General features: G+C 46.8%; 1 long non-coding RNA gene across 21 annotated transcripts in view; it reads left to right on the forward strand.

The window, feature by feature from the left end:
* The first annotated feature begins 5,040 nt into the window (after window positions 1-5,040).
* The window catches only part of LOC146200080 (uncharacterized), a 64,790-nt gene continuing 54,166 nt past the window's right edge, over window positions 5,041-15,664 (forward strand). For 7 of the 21 annotated variants that reach the window (XR_014705161.1, XR_014705162.1, XR_014705165.1 and 4 more), the window contains exons 1-2: window positions 5,072-5,178; window positions 7,587-7,698. This is a non-coding gene — a long non-coding RNA (uncharacterized LOC146200080). Of the gene's footprint in view, window positions 5,179-7,491; window positions 7,699-15,664 lie in introns of those variants that run through there. The other 14 variants (XR_014705182.1, XR_014705185.1, XR_014705184.1 and 11 more) reach the window with 8 other exon arrangements.

Genomic DNA, 15,664 nt, shown 5'->3' on the forward strand with positions numbered 1-15,664 from the left:
TTGCGCTAGGATCAAGGATTACATGACTCCCAACTTTACAGGCTAAAATAAAGAGGCAATTAAATTTCTTCACAATCGCTGCATGTAACTAAAAATAAATTGGACAGTGCACTGCATGACGTTTACTGTATGTTTGTTTTGTGCTGTGCGCATCGACCACGATAGAAATGCAGCCTTTTCCAGGGACTAGTCGGGGGTAGCAGAATTTTTTTCACACACACATACGCACGCACACGCGCACGCACGCACACCCCTGGCACTATCTCGCCTTTACTTTGGGCGGGAAGAGACGCGTCCAGCCATATATGTGCCCTTAAATTATTCATTCGTCAACACTGGCCCATATTCGGGCCCCTTCGTGTGACCTCGTTCTACCGAACTGAGCCGAGCCCACGCCTAGGCAGCTCGGGAGATGATCTCTTCATAAGCGGGCGAGCACGCGCGCGCATACCAAACACGCAGCCTGCGCGCCTCAGTAACCCGACTCGCCCCAGCGCACCAGCTTTTCCGCGAGTCCGCTCACCCACTTCATCACAGACTTTTTCTATGGGGACGAATGCAGGATTGTCTGAAACATTGATCAGAAAAAGCAAAACGTGTTTGGCTAGGAAAATATATATCTGTTCCTATTTTTTTTTTCTCTCTTTTTTTAATAACCATCTAAAACGTGGAGTATCATAAATACAGTAACCGCAGTCAAGAAAATGTGGACTTAGTATTATAACAAACATTTCTAGACAGGCTCTGTATAGGGTAACTGACCTATACACGTCACTAAAAAATCCTGACGTTATAGACGAAACCTCTTATTCGGCTGCGCTGTATGCGATAGTTGAGCTCAGGGGTAAATTTCAGGTATTCAGGAGGATAGCGACTCTCAGGTGGACTCGTGTGCGTTTGGCCGTTTTTAAGGACGGGCGTCAGCTGCAGTGGCTTACGGGAAAACTCGGACCGAGACAAGAGTGGCCATCTTGCATTCTTTGAGGCGCACAGCAGTTTAAGGGCACGAGGTCTGCACCCCTCGCCTCTACTCAGCTAAGGCCAACGGGCTGCATTGCCGACACACAATATGATCACCAATTAGGAGTGACAGCTTCTGATACACCGCGACATAAGTTCGGCAGATTTCGGCTAGGGCTATTTTTCTTTTGTTTTCTTTTTACCACGTGGTGCCTTAAAAAGCAAATGCGACCTTTTCTGTTTTCTGGACTTTTTATGTGGTCAACTTTGCAAAGGTTAGACCCTTCTGCTGAGTGATGAATCGTCACCGTTACTGCGTTAGATCAGCATGCTCTATATCTTACCAGAAGACTAAAGTTTTCAACCTCTGGCAATTAGGATTGCTATACACATGCGCTGTGAAAGCGATGTGGGTGAACCTTTGCGTGCAGCAATATTATTATTTTTTTTTTTTTTTTTTACTGAAAGCATCACAATGCTGTCTCTGCGAGCTTGACTTCCAGCTTTGTGGTCAAGCAAGTAAAGTAAAACTAGCCTGGCCGTAAGGCCTAAACGCCAGCTGGAAACAATATAGTGGATTCAGTCTCTGAAGACCTATGGCGCTGCATAGTTACACACAAACGCAACACACACACAAGAGATAACAGAAAGACGTTCAGACCGATGATGCGCTCACTACCAACTGGCTGTTGTGTGTGATACGAAGAAGAATAAATCTTTACAAAAAGACGTAAGGGTATAATAAGAAGAAGAAAACAGGAGATTCAGGAAAAAATGTGAAGACAAATTTTGATGGAAAAAATAAAACGAAAATAATGACAAATTTCGTCCATCTTCTTGCCGTATTGTCCGAACTAAAGAGTATCACTTCCTTCCTGCTGACGGCCACAGAGGGAACGCTCCCACATTCCCCTTCTTCACCTGAAATCATCTGAAGTGCTTCGATAATCTGTCTTTTCAAAATGTCTTTTGCCCAAGCCAGCACCTTGGTTTCGGTGAGCCTTGCTACACAATGTTTACCCCTCAAGTCCTGTTGAGCGTCTTCCGTTCGACAATGCCCGGAGGCGACAATGCGGCACACGAATTTCTGTGTTCCCTTAAACTCTCGTTGAGGCATCGGCCTGTCTGCCCCACATAGGCCTTCCCATATGTCAGGAGAATCTTGTACACAACACCTTTGCGGCAGTTGACAAAGTGTTCCCAGTGCAGCACGCTGCATCCTTCCCCGGTCACACTCGTTCAGTCCACCTTCTTACACGGACTCTTTAACTTGCTCGGTGCAGACAGCACGACCCTAATTTCAAATCTGCTCGCAATCTTCTTAGGACAATCTTCGATGCAGCAGACATGCATCGAAACATTTAAGATGCATTAGGGTGAAGAAAGGGAACGCGTGATTGTTCCATCTCTGGCGCTCAGCAGGAAGCAAGTGATACTGCTTTGTTCGGGCAATCTTACAAGATAGACGCAATTTGCCATTATTTTCGTTTCTTTTTTTTCCTTCATAATTTTTCTTTCCTGAATATTCTGTTTTTTCTTATTATTGTGCCCTTAGGCTGCTTTTTTTTTTTTGTAATGCTTCCTTCTTCGTACCGCTAATAACAGCCAGTTGGTAGTGAGCACATCATTGGTGTGAACACTTTTCTGTAATCTCTTGTGGTGTGTTGTGTTTGTGCGTAACTATGCAGCGCCAGAGGCCTTCAGGGTCATCTAACCAACTGGCCCGCAGGCAAATACTGCTAAGTGGTTTCAGTGTATATTTGTTCACCCGCCACGCTGTTGTGAATGTTTACTCGTGCAAGGCAGACTGAGTTCGTTCAGCATCTTCCGCAATGGCTTACACGCTGCCCTCGTTTTGGGATTACACCGCGTACTGATGCGTCGCGAGAAAGACAGACTGCTCTGCCGCTCCACGTGCCGCAGAGTTCCATCGACCGGCCTCAATGTACGCACGGCGTAACCGTTCTAATCAATGTCTGCCTATAAATTTCCATAAGAGGAGCCACCTGCGCCTTTTAACGAAATTTTGGCAGCAGTTTTCAAGCAGTGCCGAAGAGGCGAAGCTGGTGAGTCGAATGAGAAGTAATCCTAAATTTATGAAGGGTGCCTGGTGGCTGTACCTTCCTTTTAATATTCTTATTAATATTTTTTTAATATCTATATCTAGGGCCCAAAAATATTTAAATGGAAATCCATCGATTTGACGAAGCTGGCTCGCTAGTGTGGAAAGTATACCGTTCTAATCATTACCACCATGGCCTCTATACGTTGGATCGATTTACTAACCTTATTAGCCGGCACCGCTCTACTGCGTCTTTTTTGTTTGATTGTGTATGCGCTGGAATTCATTAGGGTAGCACGCACATGACTACCCGCTTTGACGAGGAATATGAGGGAAAAAAGGAAACTAAAAATGCGAGGAGGAGCCAACCGGATCAATGTCCACTTGGCTTCCTTGCACAAAACAGAGGTGAAACTGTAACACAGAGCCCAGTATTCTCTCACCTTGCCGACGCTGATACCACCAATGCCGATAAACATATTTCCATTCTGGAAAACTAGTTTTCGTTACTTTCACGTGCGTGTTTGCCTACCTTATCCGCTGAGTGTAACTGCATGCAAAGCTTGCTTGAATAGTCGGGCATGCTTGACCACTTGTATAAAAAAAGGTGTCACGACAGTCGACAATCAGTGAAATTGGTTGCAGGAGCGGTAATAGTATATTGCGAAGAGTGAATAAAGGTAAAAAAAAAAAACGAAGTATGACGACTGGAAAGCCTCCATTAGGTTTAGCAGAATTGCTAAAGCAACCTACAGCAGGAACATCACTGATATGAGTCGTAGCTTTAATAGGACTGGGCACCCCTCCGTCGGTGCTTTTAGTGTTGCCAGGTGCTGTGAGAAATGCGCCTTTTTACTACTAAGGAGCAAACACATCCAAAAGGTGTTTAAAAATATGAGTGATGCGCCAAGTGGTTTAAATATTTTCATGCGTGAATGAGGTACGTGTTGTAAAATTCGCAACGCTCTCCGCATCGACATGCTAATGATGGGTTGCTCATTAAATGGCATGGAACTGCGCATATGGCTTACCTACTGAAATTTTACTATCTATTTGGCCTAAACATTGAAGATTAAGTTACTGTCGCAAAGCCATTTGTCAACGCCTGAAGCATCGATATAGTTGCTAACCGTGTTGATGCGTTGCAGCAAAATCAACGAAAGAGATGCATGAAAACAATTCATGGCTCTTTAGTCGTAAACATAAACTGAAAGAGTAAGCAAGCAATACATATTAGTGCCAATATTTTCAATGACTACACATGGCGAAAGATATCGTTTGCAGCTCCTAGGCCTCATCTCCATCTACTGACGTCAATAGAATGTAGCAGGGTATAGCCAAGTTCGTATGTGAAGTTATAGATCCAGTCATTGTTATCATAACCACCTTTTTCATTAGCACATCCATTATAAAAAAAGACAAGTCCACACCAATTTTGGAAAAAAGAAATGCTGGCAATAAGCTTGACTGGCCTTCAAAGGAAAGCTGGTCGGCGACTTTTCTCTATGCACAAGAGTTCACATCTTTGTATATTACCGTGCACGTCGTGTTTTTTTTTTTTTTTTCAAAACCTTTTATTCAACTTAAGAAACGCAATACTGCGTCAAGAAGTTAGCATGAAAGCTTTCGGTGAAAAATAGTAGCACTGTGATTGTCATCCACTGGCATCTGCATGATGGAAAATAACTCGATCAGCAGTACCATCATCTGCGCCATCATCTGCTGTAAAGGTGCAAAGGCACGTCCGACTAGTTACTGATAACCATTTTAATTGAGCCGACTAACCAATGCAGAAAGTCAGAAACTGCGAATGTCTTAATAAATAAACATTTAGGTAGGCTTCTTACAAATTCAAATTGCATCAGCTACCAACTGGACGGTAAGTATGCTGAGAAATTTCAATTAAAAATTCAGTATTCTCAGGCCAGTCTCCGCACGGTTCCTACTCTGGCTCTAATCACGCAGCAGCTGTCCCAGAGTGACAGATAACAATTATTCTTCTGAACGATCTCAGTGAAGTATTGCAAGTCGACATTGAATACCAATTAGTTCTCTTCTAACATTGCGTTGTCAACTAGCCCACCATAAAGCACGAAACGAATCGTGATCCGTATGCTCATGTAACACAACTCGGTCAACTGGCAGCGTCGTCAGCAGTAAGTTTTTTTCGTCCGAGGCGCCAGCGAGGCAGTTCATCACGAGTTCACCTTTTTCACGCACATCACGTGCACGACCTCCGGTTGACCCACTTATCAAACGCGAGAGCTCTGCAGCGACAGCAGTGCCCGCTGTTGGGCCAATTAAATTGCGTGAACTCTGGGGCTCCCAGCGGCGTGCGGCCCGTCAATAGACATGTCCCAACAGTCTGTCACCTTGCCTCCTTGCCCTGCCTCGCGGGCAAGACGACTCGAGTAGCGGTGCTGACACAGGCATGTTCTTCTTTCTACCCCCAACCTCCTTCTGACCTAAGTCTGCCGTCCCGAGTGGGTTCACTGAATGGCTGGCTAGATTATACGCTGATCTTCGTAGTTTATGCTGCGTTTGCTAGCGCGCTCACGATACAGGCAGGCTTGTGTGTATCTCGAACGTTGCAGAGCCATACAGTTGCGCAACATGTCATGCCGTGGTGTAGACACTACTGTAGCCGTGTATGTTGCTTTGGTAGTCGTCTCTGTTATTACGCTTACGATGGAGACCCTGAGTGACGCAAGCCGTGACGTGAGTGGTTTTTAGACGCCTGACTCCGCACAACTTTTGCCCCGTCTGGCTCTTGTGTTCGCTTCTTTCGGCTTCCCGTTGCAACCTACAACTGATGCGCTTTGATTAACTTTGCTGCTGCACCTTTTCTGCGCTGCGATTTCAATCCTCGTAGTCTGGAAGAGCGATATCTGTCGGAAGAGAGGTGGGGCGCCTAAAATCAATTTTGCCAGCTTGTCTGCAGTTCGTATTCTTGAAAGGTTTCAAAGCCGAGCCTCTACTAAAAGAAGGAAAGTTGTTATTTTTAATTATTACGAGTACACCGTGCATCCGGGATAGTTTCGGAGGCGTACTGGGCGTGCAGAGCAATAACAACGGGAGAAGAATGTATGCCCATGACGTTGAGAAATATCGCGAAATTAAAACAATAGGGCCTAAACTTTCGTCGATCAGTACCTCCCAATCCATGGTTTTTGACTGCGGTATTATAACTTAAATTGGGCCCAGAAAGCAAATTGCCCAAAACATTAATAGCATTATTTACACATAAAATCAACACTTTGCGTTTGTTTCTGAAAGCGCACGGCTACTACAGTACAGAGATAATTTGTAACGCAGGATCAAAGTTTTATTGTGGTACTTTACTTTGAGCATTTTGTGCTGATGGTGCGAATTAAATTTGTATAATATTTGGAGCCATGCCCGAAAATATAGGTTGGTAAGATTAGGTTCGTTTCAATTAAAGTCGCCCGGTCCAAATCTCCGGCGAATAACATGCAATTTACTGAGGGCATGTTGGGCCAACTATATTTTATTGGGGGTCTACTTTAGGGAGAGATATTTCAATTTTAGAAACTAGGCTCTCTCTCATGTGCTGGTCTTTTTCGCGCTTCAGGCTTCACGAAAATAATCAGCATACGTTTCGTTGCTTACAAGAAATTTACTAAGATAATGTCTTATATAATTGCAGCAACTTCAATTGTAGCAACAGAGACGAATGAATCTTGAAGTACTGTGCACGAGTACTGTACACGTCTCTGTACACGAGTGGAAAATGCATATGTATATGTGTGTGCTCACGCACAATTATTCATTCTAGCCTTTTTCTATAAAACTTCAAGCGCTGGAGAAACGCTACTTAAGGAAAGCGTGCGCATGAGCAGGCACACGAGCAACTACATAACGAAAGCATATACATACCGTGGTTATGCGAATGCTTGTTTGGTTTGGTTTAGTTAATGTGGTGTAGCGTGTCCGAAAGCGACTCAGGTTACGAGAGATGCCATAGCGAAGTGCTCCAAACATTTCAAGCCTCTGGGGTTCTTTAACACTCACATCACACATTATACGAGCGCTTTGCTGTTCGCCTCCATAGAAAAGCGGCCACCGCGCCCTCAGTACTAGTGATAAAATTGTTATGATATTACCGAACAAGGTAGAACAAAATATTTTCTTCGGTGTATCTGAAAAAGAAATCTCAGGGATGGGTGATATTCCACTGCTTTTTTGGTGTCAGTAAACTGGCCAATTTCATAACGATTTCTGCACAAGAAGCCCGCAATGACGATAACTGGAATGTCTTTGTTCTTTCAACTCTTCGTGATAACCGCGAAGTAAATAACAATTCCCTGCAATTCCTACTGATCTTGCCTGCCAGCGTGCAGAGAATGGCAAAGTTCTGCCGAGCTACTATCTGGCGAGCACCAATGACTATTCTTTCTGCGCACACAGTTCACGGCTCGAAACAACCGATGCCGTAGGGTTTTCGTTTCAGAAAAAAAAAAAAACAAAACATTGCCTTGCCTGGAGCTACGAAGCAAATATATCCTGTTAACGTCCCAAAATGCGTTATACAACTCGACAATAGCAACCAGGTTCTGAAGGGTGCTCTGGAAGCTGTTGTTCAAAGAAGTAAACTGAAGAAACGGAGAAACGCAGCGGAACAAAAGCGGACCACAAAGGGGCTGCCAAAATCCGAGGTAAGTCTGGAAAGCGAGAAAAGTAAAACCTTAAAACGGAACATAGCCCTCTTCCCATTTCCCCTCTCCCGCCTTTGTTTTTTTGTTGCTGTCTTTTGCTTTGCTCTTCCCCCTTTGTCCCTACTTCCCTTCATCCGGATTGGCACTTTCGCCGGTGTGCGTGAGCCTGTGTGCTTTGTGCTCCATCGCGTCTCTTTTTGGAGCCTCTCCTTCTACAGCCAGCGAGAAAAACGCTGCCAGCTCTGCGTTCCTCCAACCCTTTCGGCGTCTCTTCCTCTCTGGCTCAGCGCTCACGCAGACTCCGCCGCATCGCTTTGCGCTAGAACGCGCACTGGCTTTCATCCCAGCCTTGATAGGTTGCAGGCGCGAGTTCCTTCCGAGCGCAGCGTTGCGTGCGCGAGCCGCCAAGCCCGAGAGAAGAGCACTCTGTCGGGCTCTTGCTCTGTCGGCTCATAGCGGGAGGAGACCCGCGACGTACTGCCAGCTTCTACGGGGATGGGGTCCCCGTATTTTCACAAAGCACTGTCTAGTATGAAGCTTTTTCAGAACATTGTTCGGGAACAATGCTCCGTGGGACGCCAGTTAAAACCGCGGTATACAAAAAAACAACAACAACAGAAAAGCAAAATCCACCACACAGAACGTGGAAACGAAAGGTTTTTGTAATGATATAGCTAGGCAAGAGTTAGAAACTAAGCTCCTGGTAGCACGTGTTCCGGACATTCTTAGTGTGCACTCTGTTCGAGATAGCGGATGCTTTGGTGTTAGCCCAGGGCCCGTATTCCGATTTTACTGCGCTTTCACAAGTGTTGTTTTCACCCAAACCGATTGGTGGAAACACCGAAACCGCAAGTGATGGCTCTCGAAATGACATCCGGTTCCGGCTGTCCAGCAATCAGATGATTCGAGGTGAAGGCGAAAAGTATAATTCTGAGAACGACGCAAACTCAAAGTACGAACTCAGGTCTCAGTTTCTGCGGGTACGGGTGTATCCTAGCTCATAAATATGTCTCTGCCTCTCCATATGGTATAACGTTAGGTCTAAAGTGGATGGATAAAGCTAAGATGATTTTGAAGAAAAGTGAATATGTTTGCAGGGTGATGGTTATTTAAAACGTTTTCATAACAGCTTAAGAAATTCCCCTCGCAATGTTCGTGCTAAAAACGTCATTTAATGTGACAAACACCGCCTGTCGCCGACTTTAATTCAGATTAGGGCTGAGACTCATAACAGTCAGCTGCAAGTTTTGTATTCGTAACCCTTGACATGACCGCTCTACAGCCAAAGGATTGCGAGGCCAGCTAGGGCAGTAGTCGTCTAAAAGGCTACTCACTGGAGGGGCCAAGCTTCCCCGGTGATCCACTATGGGCAGGCACTCCGGAATTAGCACATGCACTAAGCGTAAAATTAGGACGGAATTATTGCTACGCAATGCCATAATTTTCTGTCGTATCCGGTCACCGTTCGAACACGTGGATAAGTATCCCGCTCTCATTGGCCGCTACGACAGACCCCGCCAGCCAAGCTCGCGACAGGCGCATGACACGTGATCCTCACCTCCACTCCTCTGTTGCTTTCACCTCAATCTCGGAGCACCCGCGCCATGCTTTACGGGAGCAGTTCGTGCCGCGAAGGCCCGTCTGCCGTCTCGGAGCGGACGTTCGCCACCCGTCCTCCGACGGGGCTCTAGTGGCTCGTTGCGAATGCAGAGACCGGCGAGAAACGAGAGGCATGCGCCGCTCACCAGGACGGCGGGCGGCAAGCGCGTTTTACGATGGCACACTATGCCATAGCAGCGGAGGAAAAGAAAGTAGAGAAACAACTGGCAAAGAATGCCCGTAACCTCGGAACAAGCTGGCGCGAAGCTTCGCTAAGAGCATGCTTTTCCTTGCTCTCCCTGTCTCTCCTTCCCGTGCGTGGTCGCCGCGAGTGCCGAGAGGACCGAAGTGGCCTCGTGGCGGACGATTCCACGGCGTCTCTCGGACGACGACGCCACCGCCGCTGCGTTCCCGTCACCAGGTAATCTAATTTGGCCAGCCCGGTCATGGCGGATAATTGAATTCCTTTCGGCGCGGTAAATAAGTGATTGGCTCCTTCGGCGAAGTTGCCAAACCAGCAGCGGCGCCTGCCCGTGCACAGTTCAGCTCCGAGGCTGCCTCAAAGCCCCGCCAGCTTGCGAGTGTGCGTGAGTTTGTGTGTGCGTGTCAAAGTAGGTGCGCTACCCCTGCGGTGGTCCTAACATACGCCTCCAGACCACTATACAGCCGCAAGCTATGCGTGACCTCCTCCCCCTTCGCCAAGCAGCTTTCTTTGCACCGAAAAGGCAGCTTTGTTTCGGTTCTTAGAGCTAGTTTGCGTGCTTGTTGGTGGGTGAGGGAAGAACTGGAGAACTCGAAAGGAAGTGAACTTGATTTCAACCACAACCCTTAAGAGTACGAAAGGCTCCGAAAAAGAGTTCTTAACGGCACCCGTTTTTTCACTCCCACCTTCCTTCCTTCCCCTGCGGCGATGTTCAGGTTTTCACAATCAGTGTGAAGATACTGCGCCTTTCCTTTCTTTTGAATCAATTATTGTTATTATTCTTAACGTGCAACAAAAGCGACATAATCTATAGTATCGCAATGCATACGTTATTAAACAGCACGGGCGAATTCGCTGTCCGGTTAAAATTGGCCGTTGGACATAATTCAAGGCACACGTACAAAGAACACGCAAATTCCAGAGGTTATGGAAGTGTTAATATTCGGCGTTGTTTCATTTGAATAGATCAATGCCTCTACAGGGGATTAGATGGCTGCAATGGCGAGGAGACATATATTTCTGGTCTTATTCGGCCTATTTTCTAGTTCTTGTTTCTGTGCCCATAATGCCGCTTATTTAAAAAGACTTCACAGATGATGTCAGCAGTTTATTAGTGAAAAGGAAATATTCGAAGGCAAAGGAGAGCCAAAGAAGTATGTTCAAGCAGCTATTAATAACTGCGCACGTGTCCTCGATGAAATATTTGCGTTATAGTCGTTATTACTGATCAAAACATTCACACAATGGTTAAATGAAATTTATTTCGACCTTTGCAAAAGGCGGCTTGCTACGCTACGACGCAGTAATTTACAGAGAATCACCTCACTAGCGATTATCGTGAGGAAACTGTTTTATAGCCTCCTTTCAGCAAAGGTGTCACATAAGTTATAAGGAGCAGACGGTTCGCTGTACATTTGCAGAACACTCGAGTGTGCTACCTGAAGGGCCTTTTAAAATCTATTTAAGCCCTCCTTAAGCTTTACTCAGTCGAAGAAACGCAGAGAAAAAAAACAAAATACAGAATTTCCGTACATCATCAGTTTCTCTAAGATGACGTGAGGTAAAATACTATGAAGAGAGAAAGCGCCTTCTTTATCGTTATCACGACTTTTTCAATTTATAGTGAGTATCATAAAGAAACGAGCCGACTGAATGGCTGTGTAGAACAGCGCGAAGAAACGACAGGGCCGTCTTGTTGTCTTCCTTCGTCCCTGTCGTTTTTTTTCTCGCGCTGTTCTACACAATGGATTACCAACGTGTCCAAGCTTCTGTTTTACCGACTGAATGGCTGCCCAGCGGAGGTGACTCAAGCTTTGTGTACCCAGTGTAGTCAAGGATGCTGGACACAAAAGTAGGATTTATGATGTTGGTAATCGCTCCACCAAGCTTTTCTCAAGTAGACTCCGGAAGAAATTATTTGCGGAAGAAAAACCACTTTTTTGTGTCCTCGAAAGCAGCGTGCCAAACCGGTTATCAAATAGCATGAGTCTCGGAGTACGAGAGTTTTGTCCAGCTACTCTCCGTCTAGCTTCTTTTCACTCGCCTTCTCTTCGAGGGAGTCCAGCCCGGCCAAGAAAGCAAGCAATGGCTTGTACAGCGGCCAAATTGATTCTTCCCTTTCTCACTCTTTCCTTTCTTCTAATGGCGGCCGCACTTATCTCGCACCCGAGAACACGCCTCCGAGGACGTCAATGGCGGACACGCGAGGCGTAAATGCTCTGTGCCATTAATTGCGCGCAGCTCTGTGGAGCCCAGAAAAACCACGCACGCGCTTTACACACCACTCCAGCGCGACATCTGGAGTAAGTCCACATTCTCGACAATTTTCTTGTGATTTTGATTGGTCACCTCTGACGCAGGCGCCTCGCCTTTGACGGCTGCTTTTCTGAAACTGTTATCGATTCCACGTGTTAAGATGAAGCCGTGCAGATGTACTGTACAACAAAGCTCCCACTGGGGCTGTTCTTGGTCGCTGCCAATATCTACCTGGTCGTTTGACTGCAGCCCTGATACAGTTTCGGCAATGCTGCATGCAACTACCTCCGCCTGAAGCGCAGTGGAAAACCTCGGCTTGTTCTCGCGGTATCACGGCTCCCCGATGCTCTAGCCTCGCCCAAGCGGCTTTCAGCCTCTTAGCGAGCTGATAAGCGTCCGAAAGGGGGAGGCGCCAGACCGGGCGTCTCGAACACTTGTTCTAGCTGCATTATAGAAGCCGGTAACGGCGTCGGCTGGGGGCGGTGTCCAACACGGAGCCGTCTACTGTGGGAGCACGGTAAGTGTGAGCGGCCGCAGCAGCCGAGATGGCCTCTTAACACGTTTCCATTATCTTATTTATTTGGCGCGGTTTTTCACAAGACGAGTGTGCCTCGGAGCGAGAGCAAGCAGATAACAACTCTGACCGACGACGAGGGTGTGAAGGAACTAGAAAGAAAATGGCAGCTCTTTGTTCGCAGCCGAGCCACAATTATTTACAAGGTGTTGCCCAGTGAGCGAAGCTGGCTTTAAAAATAAAAGGACGGTAATGGCCTGGTCTCGGGGGAGTCCTGGACCACTTAAGAGGCTCGTGTCCGGCGGTTGTCTGGCGAGGCTGTTTAGAAACTGGTCTAAGCGCTTGCAAGAAAGAGTTGCCGTAGAGAAGTACGACTCTTTATTGTCTGCAGACTGTACCATTCTTATTGTTCGCGGTTGAAACGTTAAAACATTTCTTTCCTTTCTCGTCCAGAACTCACTGAATGGCATAGATTTTAAAGCTTTTCTCTTGCAGAAAAGGACCCATGGAGACTTTCTCTAAACAGTAGTGAGAATCGATACAATCACCACTGCCATGTTTCAGGACATGCTTGAAAATCGAAGTCTAAGCAGGATTTTTTGCTCGTATCAGAAGGGCACAACTGGCTGTGATCTAACATCGGTCACTGTTAGAGCTGCCGTAGGACTCAGCACACTTGGGGACTAAAGAAGCTTATTTGCTGATAGCTATTAGGCTCAACTAACGACAACAGAAATCAAGGAAGAAGATTTAAAACGACGCTGAACAAGATTTAGGAAGAGTGGCACAAAAGATAACAAAGGCCAAAAAAAAACACGCTTCAGTTGGCTGGCCGATGCAAAGCCTTTAATCGTTTTAAAATCCACAGTCCGGTTCGCTCAGGTTTTAGAACTTGACGGCCCATTTAACTCCTCACAACTACATTTTCAGGCCTTCCGGTTGGGAAGCAAGAAATGACCAACGTACAGTGCGGCACGTTCTGTCCACACTTCGCGCAGTTGACAAGAAGGGGTGAGGGTGTGACCCCTTCGAACAAGATTATCGCCCTGCAGTGCAACTACTCTTCCGAACTCGTGCGTCGAATGTGGGCGATGACGATGGACCAGAGTTCCGGAAAGAACACACGGAAGGGGAGATCCCTAGCGCAAACACGCACATAAAGCGAGCAGTCCGAAGAGAAATTGAATTGAACGGGACGAGTTAGCGGAGTATATAGCGTGGGAGTGCGGAATGAGAGCTCTGGCGTAGAGAAGCACCGACCCGCATTTCGGATCACTCTGGGGCCGGGCTCAAAGCAGCGCGCGTTCCAGTCGAGCCATACTCCTCGCGCTGTTGTCGATCGAAACGCCTGGCGCTGTAGCCGCACTCTGAGCCGCACTTCGTTTCTGTTTACGCAGTGCTCGTTCCGCAAAGTGGGTCGACACTGTTCGAATAAAACGCAAGAGGTTTTCAGACTGTGGATGCTTTTCCGCCATACCGTACAAAAAAAAAAGCTGCAGCAAGCTGGAACTGCTTTTGTTTGCGGTAAACGAAACAATACAATTTCTCCTTGAAACGGTAGCCATGCTCTCTGATTTCTTCGCGTGCTTAGGGAGGTACAACAGCTTAGGTCACTTGCGCTCGCACCACAGAAAATACTATGAAAGGTTACGTATACTTGCGCGAAGAAGATGGGACACAAAAAGGCAAAGATGAACCAACTCGCCCAAACAAGAGTATTGCTAGAAAATACTAGCAAAAATATCTGGAACTCCTTTGTTAGGTACTTACTGGCATCAATGCGTGGTAACCTTATCGCAGCGGAGAAGGGGCATTTTTAGTGTCAATATTAACGTATTGATTTACTCTTTGTTCCACTATAGATGCGAGGTCTTACAGGCAGCATTCACTTCCACGCAAGCCTGCTTGAAAACTAGATCGAACGCAAAAGAATAAATAAATATTTACTAATAATGCTTTCTTTTTCATCTTCGATTATACGGCAACCTTTTATGTCACCATAGCGGGCACTCTAATCACTATCTCGTGTCTAGAGAAAACCTGCTAGGGTGATGAAATATCCGCAGCTTGTGAACCCAAACACATTTGTCCAGAGTTTGTACCACACATTGTTGTGGCGATCTAATTCTGAAAGAAATTTCCAGCTTCTTATCTTTACATTTAGGGATCGATCGCAGTTGTAGGAACTCTCCTAACTGCTTTAACACGTGAAGTGGCCAAACGTTCACAATAACATGTGCAAAAGAAGCTATATTTTCTGATTTCGTTGGGGCTGTCGCGTTTAGCAGACCTAGAATTTTACCCCAGTGTTTTTATTAGACTCGAAGCCATAGCAAACGTTCCAAGAAGAAAAAACGGTTAATTAGCATATTGCTTTCCAACCATTCCCTTGTTTGCAACAACAAATGCGCTATGTATTGTTGAATTCGTAACCAAGCGCCTCATTCCGAGCGACCCAACCACTCTACCCGGGCTGCAATCCCTAGTAATCCCTAGGGAGAGTTGTAAAAGGCGCCGCCACAGGAGAGGATAGAATAGGGAGAGCGCCCTGGTGACAAGAAACGAATTGCTTCGGAAGGGATACATCGGTCGAACGTAAGGCTTGAGATACAAGAGCACGGGAAAAGAGCCTGGGAACAGAGAAAGGTAGGGGGAATTCGAAGTGAAGGATAAAATAGAAAGGAAGGAAATTCCGAGTGGTGGGGGAGATAAAGGAGGTGTCTGTACCACCGTTTCCACCGCGGAAGCAAACTGCTGCAGTTTCTGGTAAGTAGTGCGCGAGAGCAAATATCCTGCTTTCTCATTTTGTTTTTGAGGGCACGCTTGTAAGGTATTGGGTTTGAGGACGCTGTGGGTGAGGGGTCAACATTGCCGGCGAGGGAGCGACCGTCCGTCCGGCCGTTTCAAATCAGAGTAATCTATTTATCGAGCAGATGCCGGAGGAACGCGCAGTGGGGAGATGAACAGGCACAACAACAAATCAGGGGTCGTAGGCACAGGGGCCACAGCTCCCGTGCCATTGCCGGTGCACTCGCGTGCGCGTACCTCAGTCTGCGCGCCCGATTGTCCCTGTACCCACTGGTAGCTTCATGGTGTCAGGATGTACAGGCCGCGATGGGAGAGAAGGTACGGAGTGCGAAGTGTCGCCCCCTATGTGGACGGAAGTGGGAGGTGCTGGATAGTGAAGAGGTCGGAAGTGGAGAAACATAAAGGTAAGCCTCTGCGTGGAAGAGGAGCAGGAGGAGGAGGAGGAACAAGTTCAGTTGGTGGTGCTAGAACAGGACAAACCATGCTGATGCCTTATCCATCAGGAAAGAGGGAAAACGTGATTGAGCCAGGGAAGGGGAAGGTAGCGGCGGCGCATTCATCCCTTATTCATGGGTCCGCGCCACTTT

Source organism: Amblyomma maculatum, chromosome 2, assembly GCF_055883805.1.
Source record: "Amblyomma maculatum isolate TAMU_Amacu chromosome 2, ASM5588380v1, whole genome shotgun sequence".
NCBI classification, from domain to species: Eukaryota; Metazoa; Arthropoda; class Arachnida; order Ixodida; family Ixodidae; genus Amblyomma; species Amblyomma maculatum.